At 40.8% G+C, this 25,131-nt stretch overlaps 1 protein-coding gene across 1 annotated transcript in view; it reads left to right on the top strand.

Annotated features, from left to right (window-relative positions):
- ROR1 (receptor tyrosine kinase like orphan receptor 1) overlaps positions 1–25,131 on the top strand; it is a 450,213-nt gene that overhangs the window by 258,907 nt on the left and 166,175 nt on the right. The window lies entirely within an intron of this gene.

Below are 25,131 nucleotides of genomic sequence, written 5' to 3'. Positions count from 1 at the left end.
TCTTTATTGCTTCCTACTCTGATCTGGGCATAGTCTGAAGAATCAGGATCAAAAGATGAATCAGACCAGGGTTTCTGTCCTTCATGAACTCAGAACTGAGAGAGAAAGTCTAGTATCTAAAGATATAATAAAATCTTTCTGGTCAGATAGAGTCGTCAAGGGACATTCTTTCCAATCACAGGGAGATGTTAGTGTAAATATACAAGGGGGAAAAAATCCAACACCAGGCTAGTGTGCAGAAAGGAGAAATCCCCAGGTGCCTGAAATGAAGAACAAGCAGTGATCAGTGGGAAGGAATGAAACAAAAGGTCCTGTGAAAACATGGGAAATATGCATGATTCTTAGGGGGTTGGAGTTTCAGAATCCTATGGGGATGAGAGCTGAGGCAATAGGAAACAAACTCCTTACCAAGGCTGTCAATGAAGAATGAAGGACCTGAGCATGAAATAAGGAAATTTCTGCTGAGGATTGAGTAGGGAAGTCTGTCAACTATGCTGGGCCGCTGGGATCACCCTCAAACAAATTAAAACCCCAACCTATGCTCTACATGGGTATGGGGTTGGGGTACTTCTCTTATAGTGCACAAGCCACAAACCAAGAAGATAATGTAAAAACTGGGTCTGGAATTGATTAAACTATGCAATCCTGAGAGGGGCAGCCTAAAGCCAAGTCATAAAAATGTCTCAACATTTTTATGTTGCATGGGTTTCCCACAAAAAACAAAATTTAAAAACTCAAAACCACAATACAACAAAACTCCTGATGTTAAGTGTACTTTTAAATATTACAGTGTGTAGAAGAGAGGGAAAAAGCCACCATTAGTGAGAGTCAGACAAAAGACATGGAGAAGTTCCTATCTTAGAAGCTACAGGCAATAGATCAATTTGAGAGAGTAAGTATGTTTAACATGTTTTCTGGTAAAAGAGGAAATAGAAACCATAGGGCAAGTACAGAATAAGATGACTGAAAGGTAGACATTTTACATGAACTAAATAGAAATTCTGTAATTTAAAAATAGAGTTGTAGAAATTAAAAATTTGTCAACTGGGTTAAACAGTGGGTGCACTCAGCTGTAGAGAGAAATGGTGAACTGGGAGATAGATTCAAGATAATATGGTAGTTCAGAGATTAGAGCATCACCTTAACCATTCCCTCACCCGCTTTTCCCCACAGTGCTTAGACAGACACCAAGACAGACAACATTCCAGCTTTGGTGGCCTTTGCCTTCTAGAGGGAGAAATAGACAATTATGAATCCTTTAATTGACCCCATTGATCATGCTATCAACAATACCTCAAAACATTTAATGTGGGTGTGCCATATCACCCCATATCTGTTTTGTTGCAAATCCTTACCAGGCTGTATTGATATCATCAATTCTGTGCCCGTCTCTTTTAAAATCAGGGCTCTCTTATCCTTTGGCAGCTCTTATTGCCCAACACAGTGCCTGGTGTGTAGTGGAAAACATGTGTTAAATGGTATGGGTTCCAACACCATCTGTGCCAATTTATAGCTATTATGTGTGAATTCCTACTAGGGGTGGGGCACTTGCCAAGCATGTGAAGGCATCATTTGAATTCCCACCATCCTGTGCAGTAGAACAGACAGGCATCTGAGGCTCAAGGGGGTTAAAGGACTTGGCTGATGGGTGGTAGTGCCACGATTCCCACCAAGACCTCCGGGCCAAGTCCAGGGATCCATGCCCAACATGGCAGCTGATTATGCTCTCTCCCTTGCATTCATATCCCCTCCTCCAGTTGGACAATTGCCCTTACCTGGAAAAGAAGTAAAATAAAAGTCTGTCACTGGGTATTCTCTAATGCCTTTCTGTTCATCGACCTGCTCTATTCCACTCGTAATCCCAGATTGGCTTCCCAGCTCTGTTTCACCCATCAATCCCACTCTGGTTCCCCAGCTTCACGCTGATCCTGGTTTTCTGTTAAACGAGTCCAGTCAGGGGCATTAAACAGTTACCTGTTTATCCTTTCCAACAGGAAATGAAATTTAAAAGAGACAAGGCCACCCGGGAAGAGCCGTTGAAAGCTGCTATTGATGGGGCACAGGGGTAATTTCTGAAACAAATGCTTCAGAAGCAACTGCCTCCTAAAATAAATCGATCTACAGGGGCCCAACCTCAGCTTCCCCATGGGGGTTTTGGGGTGGGGCGTGAGGAGAGCCTCTTTCCCCCTCTTCCATGTTCAGTCACATGAGGTCTCAGAGGTTCTCTATAGAAAGCCAAATGTTTCTTTTGGAGAAAGCACTGGAAATTGCACCCGTAGGTAGCAGAAAGGGAGGGAGCCTCAACTTAAAAAAAAAAATACTGAGGCCTGATTCCAACTGCCAATAGTTCTCTGTGCTGACAGACTAGATTTGGGGGTATTTTGTCCTGCTTTGCTTTTTTAAGAGCCAGCTTTCTCTACCAGCTCGGAGCTTTACACATGGCAAGGAAGCATACAGCAAGGTTCTTATGAGCATGAACTCTGGAGTTACTATGACTCTGAGCTTTTTTTGCTCACCTGTGAAGCAGAGGCCTTGGTCTCTATCAGCTGAGATTGTTTTCCTGGCCGACTAACACATCTGCGGGTCACTGTTGGGTTGTGCCCTAGGATACCTGCTTGCATGGTTGTGGTAGACAGATATGTGCTGGCCTCAGCCCCTTAGCTCACTGTCAAGGGTTGTGGCCTTGACTCAAGGAGTGGTTGCTTCCTTTTGTTCCCACTCTCTGTTAATAGATTTGTCCTTGGTACATGAAGAGTCTGTTTAAATGACATCGGAGCTTGGTTCACAGCTAGACCTCATGGGGCAACTGAATCCTTTCTTTGTCTTCTAATTATATGTTTCTGGAGCAGGGGCAGTGGGTGAAGGGGCCAGAGATGGATGAACTGGATCAGGAGCCTTGGTACTTGGCAAGCTAAAGTATAGTCCTCCTAGGACTAGTAGCTTACCAAAGGAATTTCTGGGGATATCCATGTGGTATTCTAAACCACCCAAGTTCAACAGGCTTTAACCTTATGCATTGTCTTCTAAATATTGATAGCATTGTTTCCTTTAGAAAGACTGATATCATCCTGCCACCAGTTAATTGCAAAAGCACTTGGAGGCTATGTAACTTTATATGGAAAATGGGAGAAGTAGTATCACTCCAAAGGGTTACATAGAGTCTAAAGTCCCACCCAGGTGGCTCAAATGGTAAAGAATCTGCTTGCAATGCAAGAGACCCGGGTTCAATCCCTGGAAAAGGGAATGGCTACCCACTCCAGTATTCTTGTCTGGAGAACTCCATGGACAGGGGAGCCTGGCGGGCTGCGGTCCATGGGGTTACACAGAGTCAGACACGACTGAAGTGACTGATCACGCACGCATGCACCCACTCCAGTATTATTGCCTGGAGAATCCCATGGACAGAGGAGCCTGGCAGGCTGCAGTCCATGGGGTCACAAAGAGTTGGACACACCTGAGCAGCTAAGCATGCACACACGCACAGTCCCACCGCAGTCTCTAGAACAAATAGCTACTCAATGCAGGTAATGCTATTGCCCCCACCCCTTCTTATTCCCAAGGGGAGGGTAGTATGATCCATTGAATGAGCACTTGACAGAAAACCTAGAATCTCCTCACAGCTCAAATCCACAACCAGGTCAGTGACTTGTCAGATAAGCTCTGGGTGTCAGTGTTCTCACCTATAAAAAGGGATTTATCAATCCTTCTATAAGGCTCCAGTGCTACAGGGTCCAGTATGATAGCCACCAGCCACCTGTAGCTGTTGGGTACTTAAAATATGGTCAGTCCAGAATCAGATTAGTGTGACTATGAAACCTAAACCAGATTTCAGTGGCTTATCTCATTGGAAAAGGACTTAAAATACCTTATTAATAACTTTTACATTGACTATATAAATCAATCACTTAAACAGTTATAGAAATCCAATCATTAAAACGATCATTTCTCATATATCAAATTTAGTGAAATACACAGGGAGCCCAGCCTGGTGCTCTGTGATGACCTAGCGATGTGGGATGGGGGGTGGAAGGGAGGTTCAAGAGGGAGGGAATATATGTATGCTTATGGCTGGTTCACATTGTTGTATGGCAGAAAACAGCCCAACATTATAAAGCAATTATTCTCCAATTAAAAATAAACTTAAAAAAGCAGCAGCAGCAACTATATATATATTATTTAAATTAATTTCACCTGATCCTTTTTAATGTGGCTACTAAACAGTTAAAAATTACACATGTCACTTGCATTATAATTCTGTTCAAAGCTGCTGCTCTAGTGAACCAACAGCTAGAACCTCAGATAAATCTCCTAACCTATGTTTTCTCCTTGCAACATGAGATGTTCTTATATCTATGTAAGATTTAACATTCTGATTTAAGTGATTTTTATTAAAAGAATTTTTTGGAAAACTGTGTGTGTGTGTGTGTGTGTGTGTGTGTGTGCGCTTCAGTTGCTTCAGTTGTGTCTGACTCCTTGCGACCCCATGGACTGTAGCCTGCCAAGCTTCTCTGTCCATGGAATTCTCCAGGCAAGAATACTGGAATGGGTTGCCATTTCCTCCTCCAGGAGATCTTCCAGACCTAGGGACTGAACCTGCATCTCCTACATGTCCCGTTTGGCAGACGTGTTCTTTACCAGTAGTGCCTCCTGGGAAGCCCCAGTTTTGTGTGTGTATAATGCTTCAAAATATGTCAGGTACTTTATGTGTAATGGATAAGCATTATTGATTATAATCTGATCAGTAACTCTCAGAGAAAGGCTGTATTTTAAATAATCTCCCTCCTGTGGAGAAAAACTTTGTAGGTTAGAAGTCCAAAGCACAATGGTTACATGAAGGATAGCAACGGGACCCCAGAACAAGTGGGGAAACTCCAGCTCGGGCAGATGTTGGGTATATTCAAACAGGGCTCTGATGATCCAGCGTTGCCTCTGACTCTCAGACTTCACTGTGCGCTCTTCTCCCTTGCTGTCTCTGCTCCACTGGCTTCCTTTGGTTTCCTCTAACAAGCAAGGTGCTTTCCTCACCAACGGCACTGCCCAGAATCCCCTTTCTCTTGCTTTCCCCCTCCTTTGTATCTTGACCTAATTGTCATCTCCTCAGATAAGCTTTTCCTGGTCATCCATAGTTTCCTTTTCCTTTATAATGATTTTAAAAAGTAGGGGAAAATCTGGTCTAGGTTTGGAGGCAGTGAGACAAACCCCTCCTTGATAAGGAAGCAAGGGAACTTCTTGCTAACTCTACTGAGTCTGCTTTACCCCTCACTGACTCGGTACAAGCTTTCAGTCCCTTTGCCTGGAACCCAGCATGAAAGCATGTGACATGGAAATCATTTCCTCTTCAACCAAACTCCTCTCTCCAGGACTCTTGTTAATCCTTTTTACTTGACAAGTCCTTTCGCTTTAGGGAAGGGAACCTCCAAGATGAGAACTGTGGGATTTTGTCATAATGTAGAGCAGAAAGGACCCTTTATGGGTAATCTTGATCCTTCAAAGCCTGCTCCAAGGGAAGAGTTGGCCACTGGACATCACCCCTGGGGCAGGAAGAGTCAGCCTCCCCATTCAGTACTCTGTCCAGCCCATCATTCCAGCTCTAGCACCAGCTCTCAGCACCACTCCCTTCTATCAGCCTTCTCTCCCTTCCCTGGTGGGCTGCTGCCAGTGGGGCTTTCAGCTGAGAGGCCTGGGGCCCCAGGGTGTTCTGCAAAGCCCCAGCATGGCTGTATGAGGGGCACAGAGCTTCCCCTTCCCAGAAACTACAGCCCAGTTGAGACAGAGCAGCAATCAAACAAGCCTGGAGATGTTTATGCTCCTGTGCTTGCCATTTAGAATCAGGATAGAAATTTATCCATGTCCTATCATGGGTCTCAGATTCCTTCCTCCCTTGGTACTGTTTTCAGTCTGTGCATGTGTGTGCTCAATCATTTCAGTCATGTCTGACTTTGTGACCCTATGGACTGCAGCCCACCAGGCTCCTCTGTCTATGGGATTCTCCAGGCAAGAGTACTGCACTGGTTGCCATGCCCTTCTCCAGGGGATCTTTCCAACCCAGGGATTGAACCTGCATCTCTTACATCTCCTGCATTGGCAGGCGGGTTCTTTACCACTAGTACCACCTGGGAAGTCCATTCCTCACAAAGACAAATCACAATCTTGTATTGATAAATAATCAGGAAGCAGCAGAGAAAACATTTCTTGATACTCCCAGGCAAGCTTTGTCTTTGTCTGGTGTCTTCGATTGGATTTAAACCTGACTACCTAGAGACCTTCCTGAGCACCCACTTCAGAAATGGCTTTGGAATTTGGCCTCAAGCTGCTTCTAGAAACTTGTGGACTAGAGTCCTACTCGCAGGGATTACAGAAGGCCTTTGTAGTCCTGGGCCTACAGGACTGGTCAACCTTTGTTTGAGGACTCGCAAGGACATTTGGACTTAGACGCCTCTTGACAAGGGAGGGAGAAGAGACTCTACAAAGTGCCCTGTGGCTCCTGCCCCAGCATCCGTCGCTTCACCCGCTCCACTCCTTCTTGCTGTGTTCTAGAACCAGTCACTCATGGTTCCCCATCCTATTTCAAGCCACTGTGAAAACTCTGCTATTCGCTATAATAAGTGTACTCTCCACCCTTTTCCCACCCTTAAATACCCTGTACAGATTCACCACTTGGACTGAATCTTTCCTGACCCCACCTTCCCCCACAGAAAATCACATCTTACTCTGTGGGGGAAGTGGCCGTGCCCCACTGTACTGCTGGGGAATGCTGATTCCATGTATATATTTTCATTTTCTTTCTCCTCCTTCCTCTCTCATGCAAAGAATATGCATTAAGCATCTTCTTCACGTCAAAGAAAGTCCTCATGGCACACCCATTCTAGTAGGAGGGTCAACTAGGAAGGGCACTGTGGAAAGTGCTTTCAGAGCCACAGGAGTAGCTTGCCAGGCTGTGAATCACTTGACATCAGAAGTTAAGTGTTATTTCTGCGTCCCTGTAGCTCTGACTCTAGTCAGTTCAGTTCAGGAGCTCAGTCATATCCAACTCTTTGCGACCTCATGGACTGCAGCACACCGGGCTTCCCTGTCCATCACCAATTCCCGGAGCTTGCTCAAACGCATGTCCATCAAATGGGTACAGATGTTTGAATAGATAAATAAATGAGTGGTGAAAATCAGAACGTCAGAATTGAAAGGTACTTTAGAGTCACTCTCCTCTACTGCTAGTCTCAGAATCACCTGAAGAGACCCAGGCTCACTGAGGCAGACTAGACCCTAAGCCTCTGTAGTTAAATCAGCCTCCCAGGTGATTCTGATTCTCATCAGAGTTTGAGGTCCACTGATAGAGCTGTAGGTCTTAACCCCCGCTGTGACTGGGATGATTTAAAAAGCTGTTAATACCTAGGTCTGGACTTCCATGGTGGCTTAGACGGTGAAGAATCCACCTGTAACGCAGGAGACCCATGTTCGATTCCTGGGTCAGCAAGGTCTCCTGGAGAGAGAATGGCTACCCATTCTAGTATCCTTGTCCGGAGAATTCCATGAACAGACGAGCCTGGTTGGCTACAGTCCATGGGGTCTCAAAGACTGAGTGACTAACGTTCAATGCCTAGGTCTGTTCCCTACCCCCATTCCCATTTCACTCTTCTCATACACAGTCTGATCTGAAGGGTTTAAAAGCTCTCTGGGTGATTCTAATGTGCAGCGAAGCTGGAGAACCACTGGGATAGAGTTCTAGGCTAACCTACAGATCTTACCATAGTGTTCTAACAAGCGATTTAGTTAGGTACAGATGCTTGGAACTTTCTCCATTTCTGTCCTTAATTTTCTGAGCTAATACAGAGAAGAACTAGGCTTGGAGTGAGAAGTCCTTGGTTTATATTTGAGCTCTGTGGCTAACTCAGTTTCTTGAAAATTGTGCTTTACTTTTGACTTTTTTTTTCCCTTCCTTTTTTAATCTGTAAAATGGGAGAGAACACCAGTCTGCCAGGGTTGTCTTGAGTACAAATGTGATGACAAAGGTAAGAGGGCTGAGCTAGGTCCCAGACCTGACTATTAATAAATAAATATAGAGATAGATGGACACTGATATTGACTTAACATACTTTTGAAGATGTATAAATGAGTTGGCATAACTCCATCACTTATTTTATGTGGCCATAGGGAGTAATATTTTCCTGCCTTATAAAGTAACACCACAGTTGCCATATACTGAGAGTTTTTTATGTACCGTAAATACATAAATGATTTACATGTATGATTGCATCTAATCCTCATGATAATCCTAAGAAATACTATGTCTATTTTATGGATAGACTAGCTGAGCCATAGACAAATGTCACTCACTGAATAGTGCCCCCCCCAAAAAATATATGTCCATGTCCTAATCCCCAGGTCTATTAAATTTTTATTATTTATAAAAACGGTGTTGATGATGTAATTAAATTAAGGAAAGGACCTTGAGAGGAGATCATCCTGCATGTCAAGATGGGCCCTAACTGTCTACAGGTGTCCTTATATAGGATAGTGGCAGAGGGAGATTTTCTACAGACCCACAGAGGAGGCTGTAGAGATGGAGTGATGGAGCCACAGTCCAACAATGCCCCAGGAAATGAAAGAGGCAAGGAGTGGATATGGTCCCCAGAGGGAGCAGCATTCTGCCTGATTTTGGACTTGTAGCCTCCAGAATTGTGACAGAATAAATTTCTGCTGTTTTAAGCCACCAAATTTGTAGTAGTTTGTTACAGCAAAATCAGGAAACTAACAAAAGCCATTTCAACAATTTGCCCAATATCACAAGCTGTGAAACTAGAATTCAAACCCATGTCCTCACCCCAGTAGAGTCTAATGCCTCCAAACTGAATTGGAATTTGTACTAGAATATCTTAGATTCATTTGTTTGACAAATGTATATTGCATGCCTACCATGGACAAGGCCTTTTCTAGGGTCTGAAGATGCAATAATGAACGAAACAGAAATGGTCTTGCCTTCAGAAACTCTTCAAGGGCTTCCCAGGTGGCTCAATGGTAAAGAATCTGCCTGCAATGCAGGAGATGCAGGAGACACGGTTCGATCCCTGGGTCAGGAAGATCCCCTGGAGAAGGAAATATCAACCCACTCCAGTATTCTTGCCTAGAGAATTCCATGAACACAGGAGCCTGGCGAGCTACAATCCATGGGGTTGCAAAGAGTTGGACAGGACTGAGTGACTAAGCACACATACACTCTAAATTCAAGAGACATTTTAACAATTAATTTACACATGTGCTATACTAAAAACAATTTAATTGAAGTAGTGATAGATGATTTAAAGGAGAATTATGAAAGCATAGTTGTATAAGAACAGGCTGTAACCCTGGAACAAAGGGTTTTCACATCCTCCTTGGCTAGGCCCAGCTAATAGCCTCCGAGGTCAGGGTTAGTTCTGCAGCTTTTCTGGCCTGTTTCCTGGGAGGTAACATGTCTACAACTTCATTTTAGTCCTCCTGCACTTCAGGAGAAGTCAGTCCAGACACATGGCAAGTCTCTTGCTTGGGATAAGGCACACAATAGGAGGAAGGCAGTAAGGCCTTCAGCAGGCAGTGAGCTCTGCAACCCATTACAGACATCATTCTGAGGCAGTGGAGTGTGGGGAACTGCTTTTAGACAAGGTTGGAAATTTTTGCATTCCTGTGCCAGGCAAGATTTCCTGTAGGGCCCTGAGAAGCTCACTAATCATCTCTTTAGTTCCAAGTGATATTACTTCAGGGCAGTTCCTGTCAAGGCCCCATGCTTTAATATCTCTTTGCTTGGGTTTATTCCATCAAATGCTTCATTTGCTTTGAAAAAAATGCCCCAAGCCTCAGCTGGCCCAGCAGCTTAGGAAGTTCAACTCAGCGCGTGCCTCAGAGGGCTCCTACCTCTGACCCTGATTGCTGCAACTAACTTATTTTCTGACCATTTTCTGCAAATGATTTCATTTGGGGGGCCCTAAGTCAACCCTGATCCACTCCAGGCTTTGGAGTACGGTTTGTAGAATACCAGTTGATTTGCAAGAATTCTGTATCCATGGCCTTTACTTATCCTCTGAAATCAGAAAGCTGTGTTTTCCTGGAGACCCTTCCCAGGTCTCTCATTTCAATCCTTTCCCCCAACTCTTATATTCACTTATTCATTCAGCAGGTTTTTATAGAGTGCTAACTGTGTCCCAGGCCTTGTAGTAAAACAGAGAGGTGAAAACACAAAATTTCTCTCGTGAGCCTCACTTCCTGGTGGTATTAGCAAATTCCTGTGTGGAAAGTTCTATTCCAGCTAATCCTTCTTGAATTCCATCTCTATCCCAGGCACTGTATTAGACATTTTACTCACAATACCATCCCATTTAATGTGCCATCAAAACCCTGTGAGGTAGGTAGTATTATGTCCATTTTTCTAGGCAGGAAAATAAGCTTAGAGAGGTAGAGTGACTCAGCTCATAAATGGCAGAGTCAAGAATCAAATCCAGATTTTTCTGACCTGAAAGTCCATACTCTCCATGACTACCTAGTTCTAAAGTAATAATCCATGTATATTGGAAGGTAAGAAAGAATGTCATTATAAGCTTATGAAAATCCTTTCTGGAAGAGGGTATTCTTAATTACCCTTAGGTGATTTTTCTAATATGTGTCTTTCCTCTAATTTCCACATTTTCTTCAATAAATAAGCATCCTGTATTCTTGTAGTCAGATAAAATATAAGTAGAAAATATAAGAAATATATAAATATAATATAAGAAAACAAAAAGCAGGTACTCAAATACATGGACTTGCATGTTCATAATGACACTGTTAATGACAGCCAGAAGGCAGAATCAGTCCAGATGTCCATCAGTGAGTGACTACACTGACAAAGTGTGGTATGCACACAGTGGAATACTCTTCAGCCATAAAAATGAGTGGAATCCTGATACAGGTTCAGAGTGGATGGACCTCAAAATGTTACACTAAGTGAAAGAAGTCAGGTGCAAAAAGTTCCATGTTCCATTCTTTTAAAAAAAAAAAAATCCAGAATAATTCAATACCTAGAGATTGAAAAATAAATAGGTTGTTGCCAGGGGCTGGGATGAGGGAGAAGAAGAACTGTTTAACAAGTCTGGGGTTTCTTTTTCTGATGAGGGGCATATTTTGGAAGTAGATAGAAGTGGTGGTAGTGTAACATTGCCATTATACTAAATGACACTGAATTTTGTAATTCATTTTAAAATGGTTCCTTTTACATTATTTGCATTTTGCCTAAATAAAAATAAAAAAATTCAAAATAAGTAAAAGAGACATTGCTAAGCTTTTATCCTACTATTCTTTACTGCTGGTACTGTAAGAGCTATAAAAATGAATTTGAAATCTCCATGCCAGGGCTGTTTTTATTTAGTGTTGCAGCACCTAATCCAAGTAAGAGCCCTGGCCCAGCCACTAATTAAAGTAATTTGGGCTAGTCACTTAACCTCTTGGAACTTTAGTACTCTCAACTGTCACACAGAATAATGTCCACTGAGATCATTATCAGATCCTAATAAGATAATATTGTGCTCTGCAAACTGCACAGTGACTTACATTAATTCCCCCAGTCTTTGTTTTTACATCGAGAGCCACTAAGTAGGGACTTCCCGGGCAGTCCAGTGGTTATGATTCCGTATTTTCATTGCAGGGGGCATGGGTTGGATCCCTGGTCAGGGGATTAAGATCCCACAGGTCATGTGGTGTGGCCAAAGAAAAAAAAAGAACCACTAAGTAATCAGAAATCATCTCCAACTGCTTATCAAGTATGTGTGTTAAAAGAATCATGAAAACAAAAGTAAGTGGTGAAATCTTGGTAACCTGTGTATTGAAGTGTGTGTGTTAGTCACTTCAGTTACATGAAGTAGGTTTGTGACCCCATGGACTGTAGTGCACCAGGCTCCTCTGTCCATGGAATTTCTGAGACAAGAATACTGGAGTGGGTTTCCATCTCCTTTTCCAGGGGATCTTCCCAACCCAGGGATGGAACCTAGGTCTCCTGCATCACAGGCAGATTCTAATGCTTTTTTTGTTGTTGACATTGTTGCTTTTTTATTTCTGGGTGTTTTTTTCTTGCCTTTGTGATAAAGTCTATTCAGGTAAATACCAATGTTTGGGCTGGGGATGGGGAGAAGGCTAGGTTTAGATAATGGGATACATGCACCCCAATGTTCATTGCAACACTATTTGCAATAGTCAAGACATGAAAGCAATCTAAATGTCCATTACAGATGAATGAATAAGAAGATGTGGTGTGTGTGTATGTATATACACACACACACACATACATATGGATATATGTGAGTATATCCAGTATATGTGTGTGTGTGTGTGTATACACACACACTATAATGTTACTTATCTATAAAAAAAGTATGAAATAATACCATTTGTAGCAACATGGATGGACCTAGAAATTATCCTACTAAGTGAAGTAAGTCAAAGACAAATATATTGCTTATATGTGGAATCTAAAAAAAAAAAAACGATACAGATGAAATTATGTACAAAATAGAAACAGACTCACAAACATTACAAAAAAATATGGTTACCAAAGAAGAAAGGGGAAGGAAAAAGATGAATTAGGAATTTGGGATTAGCATATGCAAACTACTATGTATAAAATAACCAATGACCTACTGTATAGCACAGGAAACTATTCTCAGTATTTTGTATGCTTCCCAGGTGGCTAAGTGGTAAAGAATCTGCCTGCCAATGCAGGAGACACAGGAGACGTGGGTTTGATCACTGGGTTAGGAAATTCCCCTAGAGGAGGAAATGGCAACCCACTCCAGTATTCTTGCCTGGAAAATCCCATGGACAGGCTGCAGTCCATAGGGTTGCAGAGAGTCAGACAGTGCTGAGCAACTGAGCAGCACACACACATAAGGAAATCGAATCTGAAAAAGAATCTATATATAGATGTGTGTGTGTGTTTGTGTGTGTATGTAGCTGAATCACTTTGCTATATACCTGAAACTAACACAACATTGTAAATCAACTATATTTTAATTTTTTTAAATCTATCTGCATATTTACAGTCCCTAGCAACAATGTAGGAGAGTGCACCATTCTACTTATTTTCACTTGTACTAAGTATTGTCATTTTCTTAGCCATGGTCAATTTTAAAAGCAAAAATGGAATGTCATTGTTATTTTAACTTTCATTTCTTTGGTAACTAAGTAAGGTTGAATTTTTTTCTCTGTTCAGTGGAATTTTTTTCCTTCAGTGAATATCCATTCCTTTTTCTCACTTTATTAATATATTTATCTTTTTTACTGCTTTGAAATCTGCATCTTTAAAACTAGCTTTTAATTTTGCTATGGTATGTGTATCTTTTTCATATAGATAACTTTTAACTGTACAAAAGCAAATCTAGCAATCCTTTCCTTCATGATCTTTTACTTCGGTGTCATGGTTAGGAAGGCCTTTCCTTCCCCAGGGTTATAGAAGGATTTATATTTTCTTGAAGATATTATAAGTAAACACGTCCTTTTCAAAATCTGGATCAAGTTGAACAATATTGCCAGCCCTAGAGAGAGCAACAAATTAATCTAGTGCCAGCGTCAACTATCTCCACAGCTTAGTCACACAGTATCTCTCAGATGAACTGCCCCTTAGATGCACAACAAGCTCTAGAAAATTCTTAAAAAGATGGGAGTACCAGACCAACTTACCTGTCTCCTGAGAAACCTGAATGTGGGTCAAGAAGCAACAGTTAGGATCGGACATGGAAAAACTGACTGGTTCAAAATTGGGAAAGGAGTACGTCAAGGCTGTTACCCTGCTTATTTAACTTATATGCAGAGTACATCATGCAAAATACTGGGCTAGGTGAATCACAGGCTGGAATCAAGATTACCATAGAAATATCAACATATATGCAGATGATACCACTTTAATGGCAAAAAGCAAAGAGGTACTAAAGAACCTCTTGATGAGGGTAAAAGAGAAGAGTGAAAAAGCTGGCTTAAAACTCAACATTCAGAAAACTAAGATCATGACATCTGGTCCCATTACTTCATGGCAAATAGAAGGAGAAAAGTGGAAGCAGTGACAGATTTTTATTTTCTTGAGTTCCAAAATCACTGTAGACAGTGACTGAATCCATGAAATTAAAAGACGCTTGCTCCTTGAAGGAAAGCTGTGACAAACCTATACAGCATATTAAAAAAGAGAGACAACACTTTGCTGAGCAGGGTCCATATAGGCAAAGCTATATGATTTTTCCAATAGTCATGTATGGGTGTGAGAGTTGAATCATAAAGAAGGCTGAGTGCCGAAGAACTGATGCTTTTGAATTGTGCTAGAGAAGACTCTTTTGAGTCCTTTGGACTGCAAGGAGATTAAACCAGTCAATCCTAAAGGAAATCAACTGTGAATAGACACTGGAAGGACTGATGCTGAAGCTGAAGTCCCAATACTTTGGCAACCTGATGTGAAGAACTGACTCATTGGAAAAGACCCTGATGATGAGAAAGATTGAAAACAAAAAGAGAAGTGGGCAGCAGTAGATGAGATGGTTAGATAGGATCACCGACTTATTGGACATGAGTTTGAGCAAACTCCAGGATACAATGGAGGACAGAGGAGCCTGGTGTTCTGTTCATGGGGTTGCAAAGTGTCAGACAGGACTTAGTGACTGAACAGCAATGTCATATAATCCAATCTTCTAGTTGATTCCTCTCTCTCTTCTAAAAGCGTCATACATGATTCTACACTAACCTTTTATATGGACAGTTTCTATTAGAAAGCTTTTACATGAACACTTTCTTTAGTGACATTATAGAAACCTACTCTACTCTTCCTTATGAGAAGTTCTAAGGTTAGGATGGTCTTTCTTATGCTGAACCAACTGGCCTTCATTTTCACACTTTCTACCGTGTCTACTCCTTGTCAGAAAAGTGGATGAAAGCTGCTCTTCATAGTCATATTGGCCTTGTTTCCACTCTGGTGCTCAGTAGCTGTATGGTCTTCAGTAAATTACTTAACCTCTTGGAGCATAATTTTTTTTATCATCTATAAAACAAGGACTCAAAAATTCCTGTTATTACACATTCTAATTGTGAGCACTTAACAAGCTGAGCAGTTGTGTTGTCATTTATGACCTAATTATGACTCAAGATTTCTTTAGTTCTAAGCTTCTAAGATGTGTGTGTACTGTTTGAAGCAGTGTTTTATAACCTATGATTAATAAAGAAAGGCATACTACATCTCCTGATAAGTTTGTAAGTACATTGAAGACAGAAGCAAGGGTAAAAATCAATGCCGTTAGATAATAATTTCAGTAATCTGTTATGAAACTTATTGTTACGTAGGTTTCTTCATTTGTTCCAGTCTTGCTTTGAACTTTGGAATAAAATGACAGTCTCTGGGGGTCTTTTCTGTTCTTAGGTAGAGGATCTCGCATATGGACATCTAGACATCTTGAGATGCCCTTAATGATTAGGGGAGAACGTACATGACTGTGCTAGTGCATTATCGTTATCATGTTATTGCCCACAGAATCTTTTTCTCAGACTAAACAGTTACTGTTCTTTTCATTATTTTCCCTGCTAGCTTGTTTTTTAGATCCTTCCCCCATAAGAGGTAGCCTCCTGGAGTGAGTACACAGTATTCCGAGTAGACCTGGACCACATAAGATGCAGTAGCACCATCTCCTCCTTTTGCATTTTTATTCTTTCAGCCAAAATTCTAAGCCTTTGGGTAGCATCATCTTATTATTGACTTTTGAAAAATTTGCGGTTAGCTAAACTTCCTGTGAACTTCTATTATTTTTGCCACTTACTTGCATTTCTTCTTTCTCATACTTGTATAATGAGTATTTTACATCCCAGTACTCACTATATTCCTTTTGCATCCAATTCCCTTTATTGGAGCTAGTACCCAGCATTCATATTTTATTTCAATATGCTGAATTTATCATGTTATTTTATGTTATCATTAGCATACTTAAAACCTTCCGACTTTGTATCTTATTCATTTGGTCCTCGTCTAAGACATTGATATGAATGTTGACTGGGAAAGGATATAGACAGAGCCCCCAACCTGATTATATCTTTTCTTGTTGCCAGTATGGAGAGCTATCTCTCTTATACTTGTATATAATTGAGGATAATGTTTTTGAGCTTCTTTCTGTTTCTCTGAACTTTATAAACTCAGCATTCCAGGAGGGGGGGCCAGGATGGGGAATACATGTAAATCCATGGCTAATTCATTTCAATGTATGACAAAAACCACTGCAATGTTGTAAAGTAATTAGCCTCCAACTAATAAAAATAAATGGAAAAAAAAATAAACAAACTCAGCATTCCTCTTTGTCCCATTAATGAATTTGAAAAGTGTTTGTTGAACTATGTACCAGAAACTGTGGTAAGTAATATGTGCCTGTCTTCAAGATGCTCACAGTCTCATGGGAGAAACAGACTAAAAGGAGAGGGTAGAAATAGAAAATATGAGTGAGTTGTGGATAAAGCTTTATGGAGGTGGTGGCATTTGACCTGGGTATTACAGAATGCATAGAAGTTTGCATAGCAGAAAGCATATCAAGGACACATCCTGCCATGCCCCAAATTTCTTTCCTTAAACCACATGAATGCCAAAATTGCATGTTCACTTTCTCCCATAGTTCCTGCTGTTCTGCAAACAACAATTCCTTGTTCAGAATTAGATTCTATTACTGGCATTCTAGGAGATGCAACCACCATTCAGGATCATTAAGAATAGAGAATATGCATCATCTTTTAGCTAGTGGATACTTTTAAGATGTATTCAGGTCACTGAACATCTTACATCTCTCTAATGTCTTACCTTAGTGCCAGTTTTATGTTAACAGTAGCTACAATAGTGTAATAATGAGTACATCATGAGAAATGCTGGGCTGGAAGAAGCACAAGCTGGAATCAAGATTGCTGGGAGAAATATCAATAACCTCAGATATGCAGATGACACCACCCTTATGGCAGAAAGTGAAGAGGAACTAAAAAGCCTCTTGATGAAAGTGAAAGAGGAGAGTGAAAAAGTTGGCTTAAAGCTTAATATTCAGAAAACTAAGATCATGGCATCTGGTCCCATCACCTCATGGGAAATAGATGGGGAGGCAGTGGAAACAGTGTCAGACATTATTTTTGGGGGCTCCAAAATCACTGCAGATGGTGACTGCAGCCATGAAATTAAAAGACACTTACTCCTTGGAAGGAAAGTTATGACCAACCTAGAAAGCAGAGATATTACTTTGCCAACAAAGGTCCGTCTGGTCAAGGCTATGGTTTTTCCAGTGGTCATGTATGGATGTGAGAGTTGGATGGTGAAGAAAGCTGAGCGCTGAAAAATTGATGGTTTTGAACTGTGGTGTTGGAGAAGACTCTTGAGAGTCCCTTGGACTACAAGGAGATCCAACCAGTCCATCCTGAAGGAGATCAGTCCTGGGTGTTCATTGGAAGGACTGATGCTGAAGCTGAAACTCCAATACTTTGGCCATCTCATGCGAAGAGGTGACTCATTGGAAAAGACCTGATGCTGGGAGTGGTTGGGGGCAGGAGGAGAAGGGGACGACAGAGGATGAGATGGCTCGATGGCATCACTGACTCGATGGACATGAGTTCGGGTAAACTCCGGGAGTTGGTGATGGACAGGGAGGCCTAGCGTGCTGCGGTTCATGGGGATGCAAAGAGTCAGACATGACTGAGCAATTGAACTGAACTGAACTGAACTGAATAATTTTTAGCATTTATTAAGTACCTTCCATATGCCAGGTAGTAGTGCTTACATATATTATCATGAATAATATATAAGTAGTACTTACATATATTATATATTATCTCTTTCTACCATTAACAAAGAAGAGGCATAAGTTCAAAGAGGTTGAGAAACTAGCCTAAGGTCAAACAATTAATAAAGCAACAAAACCAAGATTTGAACATTAGGCTCTCTGTCTCCAAAGCCTGGCCATTTACAATTCCTCTTTCTGGCCAGTTGGTCAGTATACCCATCCACTCCTCTTATGTCTTTACTCGTTGATTCACCTCAGTAGTTGCTCTTTGTATTAGTCTGTGGGGGCTGCTGTAATAAATATCATAGACTGTGTGGCTTGAACAGCAGAAATTTATCCTCTCACAGTTCTAGAGACTGGAAAGACTGAGACTGAGGTCTGTGAGGGATCTGTTTCTGGTGGTGACGGTCTTCCTAACTTGCAAAAGTTGCCTTTTCACTGTGCCAGCAAATAGCAGAGAGAGAGGAAAAGAAGGAGGGAGACAGAGATTCTGCTCCATATAAGGCCACCAGTCCTATCTAATGAGGTCCCCACTCAAGACCTCGTTTAACCTTGCTTATATCCTGAAAGCCCTATCACCAAATACAGTCTCATTGGGAGTAAAGGCTTCAACATGTGAATTTTAGGAGGATACAATTCAGTCCATAGCAGCCTTCTTTAAACATCTCTTATTTTCACTTCTCCATGATTTTGCTTATGTTATTCCCCCAGCATAAGCTTTCTGCCTTTCAAAATCCTTCCAGTTCTTGAGTATTCAACTCAAGTGTCACTTCCCATGAAGGCTTCTTTGATTTTCCCATCAAATTTAGTTGCTCCTTCTCTTACACAATAATAACATTTTGATTTAGTCCCTCTTTTACCCAGACTACATTATATATTCAGGCCTCTTGAAAGCAGAGACTGCCTTAATATTCTCTCAACTGACCTACCCCTAATTCTATTGGTACTCCCTAAGGATATAACTTGAGTTATTCATTAATTCTAAGGAATTGAGTAGGGTTAGGCTGAAGAAGAGAAGTCTATAGAAAGCCTCATGACTCTTCAAATGTTGGAAGTGGTGCTTTACAGAGGGGAGAGAGAAAATGGTTCTATGTTCCCTGAGAGTTTTGAATTGAGACTACCAGATTAAAGTTACAAAGAAGTAGGTTTCAGTGCAGTATATGAAAGACATTTTTAATAAAAAAAAATGTAAAGGGAAGAAAATTGATGTTCATTGATAACCAAGAGCTTAAGATTTGGTCTTCAAACATTATTTCTCCTCTCACATAGCCTTATAAGATGGTTCTCTTCTTTTATAGGTGATAAAACTAAAGTTCCCAAAGTCTAAAGACCTAGTGTAATCTCATGAATTAGTCTCCTTCATTCATTCCTTCATGAAGAATCGCTCTCCCTCTCTCTAAATTTATTTAAGCAAACTATGTGAATATTTTTTAGAAATGCTATATCAGGAATGCTTTGGGGGAGAGGGCGGTCCTAAGATGGCTGATAAATAGGATGGGGAGACCACTTTCTCCTGCACAAGTTCATCAAAAGGTCATTTGAATGCTGAGCAACTTCCACAAAACAACTTCTGAACGATGGCAGAGGACACCAGGTACCCTGAAAGGCAGTCCATTCTCTTCTAAAGGAGGTAGGACAAAATATAAAAGACAAAAAGAGAGACAAAAGAGTTAGGGACAGAGACCCATCCCGGGGAGGGAGTCGTGAACGAATGCTTTGGAGAAATTGATATAATTAATAGTTAAGTTTTTTCTATTTCTAAAATGCTACAACTCAGGGATTCTCAGTCCCTGACATTGGTTTAATGGGAATTGACTTGTAAAACCTATCTTCTGTCATTCTTTTTTTAGAAAAGATACATTATAAGACTCTTATTAAAATTATTGCAAATTATCATTAAAGTATTTCATGTGTTAGTGGTTCCATTAGTTCATATTTATGAAGCTGTCTGGTGGAAACAGCTTTGGAAATACCCATACTAACAAAATTTCTTGGGCTCCAAAATCACTGCAGATGGTGACTGCAGTCATGAAATTAAAAGATGCTTGTTCCTTGGAAGAAAAGCTATGACCAACCTAGACAGCATTTTAAAAAGCAGAGACATTACTTTTCCAACAAAGGTCTGTCGTCAAAGCTATGGTTTTTCCAGTAGTCATGTATGGGTGTGAATTGGACCTTAAACAAAGTTGAGCACTGAAGAATTGATGCTTTTGAACTGTGGTGTTGGAGAAGACTCTTGAGAGTCCTTTGGACTGCGAGGAGATCAAACTAGTCAATCCTAAAGGAAATCAGTCCTGAATAATCATTGGAAGGACTGATGCTGAAGCTGAAGATCTAATACTTTGGCCACCTGATGCAAAGAACTGATTTACTGGAAAAGACCCTGATGCTGGGAAAGACTGAAGGCAGGAGGAGAAGGGAACAACAGAGGATGAAATGGTTAGATGGCATCACCAGCTCAATGGACATGAGTTTGAGCAAGCTCCGGGAGTTGGTGATGGACAGGGAAGCCTGGCATGCTGCATTCCATGAGGTCACAAAGAGTCGGACACAACTGAACAACTGAACTGAACTGAGGCTAGATAGTGGCAACAGTTTTCTAGCCTCACCTAGATAATGGCAACTGTTTTCAAACAAGGGCTATTTCATCTGGAGGGAAAAATGACAAAATGTATAAGAAGTCAGATGGACAAGGTACTTGGTTTTGCTATCCTGATTACATTCCATGCTGAAAGTGGGTGCCCATACACTGAGCCCCTTCACTGTCAGCTTCTGCGGCACACAGCCAGTGTTCTGAAGCATTCACCATGTTGCAGGGTGATTCATGTGTGAACATGTCTCCTCCATAAGAATTTGGGTCTTGGTCTTCTTCCAGAGTCAGGCTCTTATCAGACCAGAAATGTCTCCTCATACAAATGCATCCAAGTTGGGAAATTTATGAATGATAAGGATAGTTGTTCACTCCAAATATGTAGCTGTTTTGGTCTATGATATCTTATATTTGGCTACCCTGCTTTCTGTACTCAACAATATTAGACCTTAGAATCCTGTTAGGGTAAGTTTAGAAATAACTTTTAAATGATTGTATATCTCTATCTTCTCAATTCAGATGGTTTAACTCAGTGTTCTCTTTTCTGTATGAAGTCATAGTCTTGAATTTGAGCAAAGCCTTCACTTGTGTGGGTGTGTACATGTGTGTATATGCATATTGTTTTTAACATTTTGGCATGTGCTATGAAGAATCCTCTCTATTTTGTCTTTTGCCCCACCACATCCCCACTTCACCCTGGTCAGAGGAGAGATGACAACATTGAATGAAGTGCCAGGAACATCTAAAAGTAGTTCAATTTTTTATTGCTGCTGTTTTTTTTTTTTCCTTTTCCTGATTTATTTTCCCAGGAAAAATATCACAGAAATCCTCCTCTTGTTCCATTTGTTTTAAACAAAATATGGGGTTCCTTGATGGAGGTGGAGAGAAAGAATGATATTTTTTAGTAAATTCCAAGGCAAGAATCAAATCTGACTGCAAGGAGATCAAACTAGTCAATCCTAAAGGAAATCAGTCATGGGTATTCATTGGAAGGACTGATGCTGAAGCTGAAACTCCAACACTTTGGCCACCTGATGCACAGAACTGACTCATTGGAAAAGACCCTGATGCTAAGAGTTTGAAGGCAGGAAGAGAAGGGGATGACAGAGGATACAGTGGTTGGAGGGCATCACTGACTCGATGGATATGAGTTTGAGCAAGCTCTGGGAGTTGGTGATGGACAGGGAAGCCTAGCATGCTGCAGTCTATGGGGTTGCAAAGAGTCGGACATGACTGAGCAACTGAACTGAACTGAAGGGAAGAATGTCATCAAAACATTTGATTATGAAGTTGACACTACTTTGGGATCATTTAACCTAGTCAGCCTCAAGTTTAACAGACATGACTCAGAGAGGAGAAAGATTTGATCAAACAGTACTTGTGTGGTGGAGGTAGGACCAGATCCCACTCCCTTGTCCTCATTGCCTAGCCTCTGAGAAGCCTTCCAAACTTGTGTTTGAGACCAGACTGAGTCACTGGCCACATCATGCTATCAAGGCAATGTGTCTTTGCTCCTAAATCACAGTTGGGTTGAAAATCTCAAGAATTTGGAACCCACAAAATGAAATCCACAATTAACTGACATTGTATTCCACACTCAACCTTTAAAGACAAAGATAGGAAAAGTAAGAAAATAAAGGATTTATTGATACAAGCAATATCTTGTATTTTTCCACTTATATGAGACACCTGCATTGCAGGTGGATTCTTTACCAGCTGAGCTACCAGGGAAGCCCTCATATGAGACATCTAGAGTAGTCAAATTGATAGAGAAAGTAGAATGATGGTTTCCAGGGGTGGGGAAGAAGGGAGAATGGGGAACTGTTGTTTAATGGTAACTAAGTCTTAGTTGGGGAATATGAAAAACATTCTTTGGGTGGATAGTGATGATGATTGCATTAATATTAATGTACTTAATGCCACTGAATTGTACACTTAAAAATGGTTAAAATGGTAAATTTTATGTTACAAATATTTTACCACAATTAAACAACACCACCCTTGGTCCAATCTAGAATCTTTATACCCTTATGTGTATGCATCCCTAGAAACAGAATGTCCTAAAGAGCAGTAATAAAAAATTTCACAGTTATCAAAACTATCAGGGGAATAGCATGACAGATATCCTCATCCTCACGTACAGATGAATGAACTGAGTCCTAAACTTACACAGCTGACAGACATAAGAGTTGGTACTAGAATCCAGAGCTTCTGATGAACATTCCTGGAGTCATGCAAGATTCAGTGTAAAAAGAATACACTTAAATGGATACTTAACCTATTATATTTACTAACCCTGAAAAGTAGACTAATATATTTCAAAAGGATTTTCAACGACTTGGAACACTGAAGAGGAGGAGGTTTTTAAGATGAAAATTAATTAACTTTGTCACCCCATTATCTAAACATGCTGATTCACTGAGGTTTTATTGTATAGTAATAAATATTGGCACTTACCTATATAAATACTTTATTATGTATCAGGTACTATTCTAAGTTCTTTAACTATACTAACTCATTTAACAAAGGGTAGTAGTTATAATTTATAACAGAATTTATTGAAACTAACATGTGCTGAACACTCTCCCAAGAGCTTTATATACTTTATATCATTTAATCCACAGATTGTTAAATCTGAGGCAGCAGGTATTAATAGAGCTGGGAGGTACATTTGCCCAGGGACATTTGACAGCAAGTGACACAGTCAGAACTCAAACCCAGGGCTGCCTGCCTCTTTAGAGCTACTCAGGCCCATGGTGTGGTGTGCATCTTCCCAATCACTGTCATCTCCACATGTTATTTAGGTCATTCAGGCATGCTGGGGCAGTGTCCGAATGTGGATGCTGCTTGGCTCATAGTTTGCTTCTTGAGGGACTTCTAAGTTTCACTCTGAAATTCTGGCTGGAAATTTGATTCAGTTGCTGAAAGTAGAAGAAATACAGCTTTCATGTTCATGCACAATTTGCTTTTTCATTTTCTTTTATTATCTTGAGACTTACTGTAAATCATACTTTCCCATCAGTCCTGGAGGTTCTGATTATGTTCATGGGGTCTAGCTAAGAGCAAGGGCAGTAAATTACTGCCACTTTGTTTGAAAATTTTTTTAGCTACAGTACATTAGCTGCTTTTGTTTGCTTTTCCACTGGTGGTATGCACGTTTTTATTTCAGAACTGGTGTTTCTTGAATATCTCATTTGTGAATAGCATAGCTTACAAAAATGGAAGGATTGGAGAAAAACTGTGCAAGAGGGTGTCCTGTTGGCATCTGTAAGGTTTTAAAGCATTTATAGCTAAAGTGAGTTATTGAGTTCTTTTTTTCTCTTTTGCACACAGCCTTGTACAGACGTACATATGCTCTTGTACATTCATTCTCTGCCTTCTCCTGTTCTCTCTCTTCTACATTTCCCCCAAAGCAATTGCAAGGTAATGATCAATACAGCAACTAACATCAGGTAACTCCCAAGAAATGCCTTCTTCCAGGCTTCTCTAAGTATTTTTGTTTACATAAAAGATTGATAGATCAGAGGGTCAGGGGACATGTTTTATTGTAAGTTTCTGTTCTAAATATTTTCAGTAAGGAAGAAAAAAAAAAAAAGAAGAAAACCTTTTAAAGGCAAAAATGGGACTAATGAGAACCAGATCTGAAAGTGATTGTCAAAATGTCAAAAAATAACTGCTTTTCCTTTTTTCAAAAGCATTAATCTTGAGGCAGCTACCTTTCTGTAGAATCTCCCTAGTGGTTTGACTTAATTCTCTTGCTGGACTGTCCACAAACAGAGTGGCTTCTAAAGTGATACCCAAACCCTTCAATAGCTTGTAGTAATTGGTGCGGAGTTCAGAGGAGGCATTTGTTTGTTTTTCAAGTCACTTCACTTGATAAAGTGGCAAGAAAGGAGGCCCTGGCAACCCTGAGTTTGAAGGTCTCCTTGTGAGTTGGCATTGCTTTAATGTTCATAGGGTTCATTCTAAATGTGCTAGAAAACAATAATTATACAGGGCCTGGGTGAGAGTGGAAAGTAACTGTTTTTCCCTGAAATTGGTCAGTTTCTGAAGTGGTTTTGGAAAGGATTTCAGTGCACATGAAGAAGGAGCTTAAGTTAGAGAATTTTCATCCTTATTGATAATCTACACAATAGTTCTTTCATTTTCTTGAATTTTGTAATAGGTCTGAAGGAGGCTGCCTACTTTTCAGTAACTGCCCCATTATCTGTTAACTGCTCCCTGAACCCCCTGAGATGGGTCTTCAGCAGTCATGCTTATGTTATATAACCCTACCTCTCTGGGGAGAGTTGATTGGATTAGGAAGGAGATGCCCTAACCACATTGAGCCAGCCAGAGTCTCTTTCCTGAGAATTTGGAATTGGAATTCAGAGACAACCAGTCAGTGTTTGTGAGTTGCTGGTAGTGCCCTGAGATTAATGTGGGGGCCATGCAACGGATCTGTGTTGTATGTCAAAAAGCCAAGAAAGCTGGTTTGCAAAGGAGAGGAGATTTAAGCAGACTCCTAGAGAGAATCAGAGATTGGGGGTGGGAGGGAGAGTCTTGACCTGGTTCCCAGCAGCTTTCCAGTCCTGGTTCCTGTTCCTCTGGATTCTTTGCCATAAAAACCCTTACATCCTATGTTAAATTCCCCATCCACCTCATCAGTCCCTCCTCACCCTCTCAAATGAGCTTGAGCTAGCTTCTACTACATGCAGTCTTAACAGACATAGGTCGACTCTCTCAAGCATGTGTGTTTGTTTGATTACAGAGATGACCTAGTGAACAAATGGG

This window comes from Odocoileus virginianus, chromosome 5, assembly GCF_023699985.2.
Source record: "Odocoileus virginianus isolate 20LAN1187 ecotype Illinois chromosome 5, Ovbor_1.2, whole genome shotgun sequence".
Lineage (NCBI taxonomy): Eukaryota > Metazoa > Chordata > Mammalia > Artiodactyla > Cervidae > Odocoileus > Odocoileus virginianus.
This window is presented reverse-complemented; position numbering and strand designations above follow the sequence as displayed.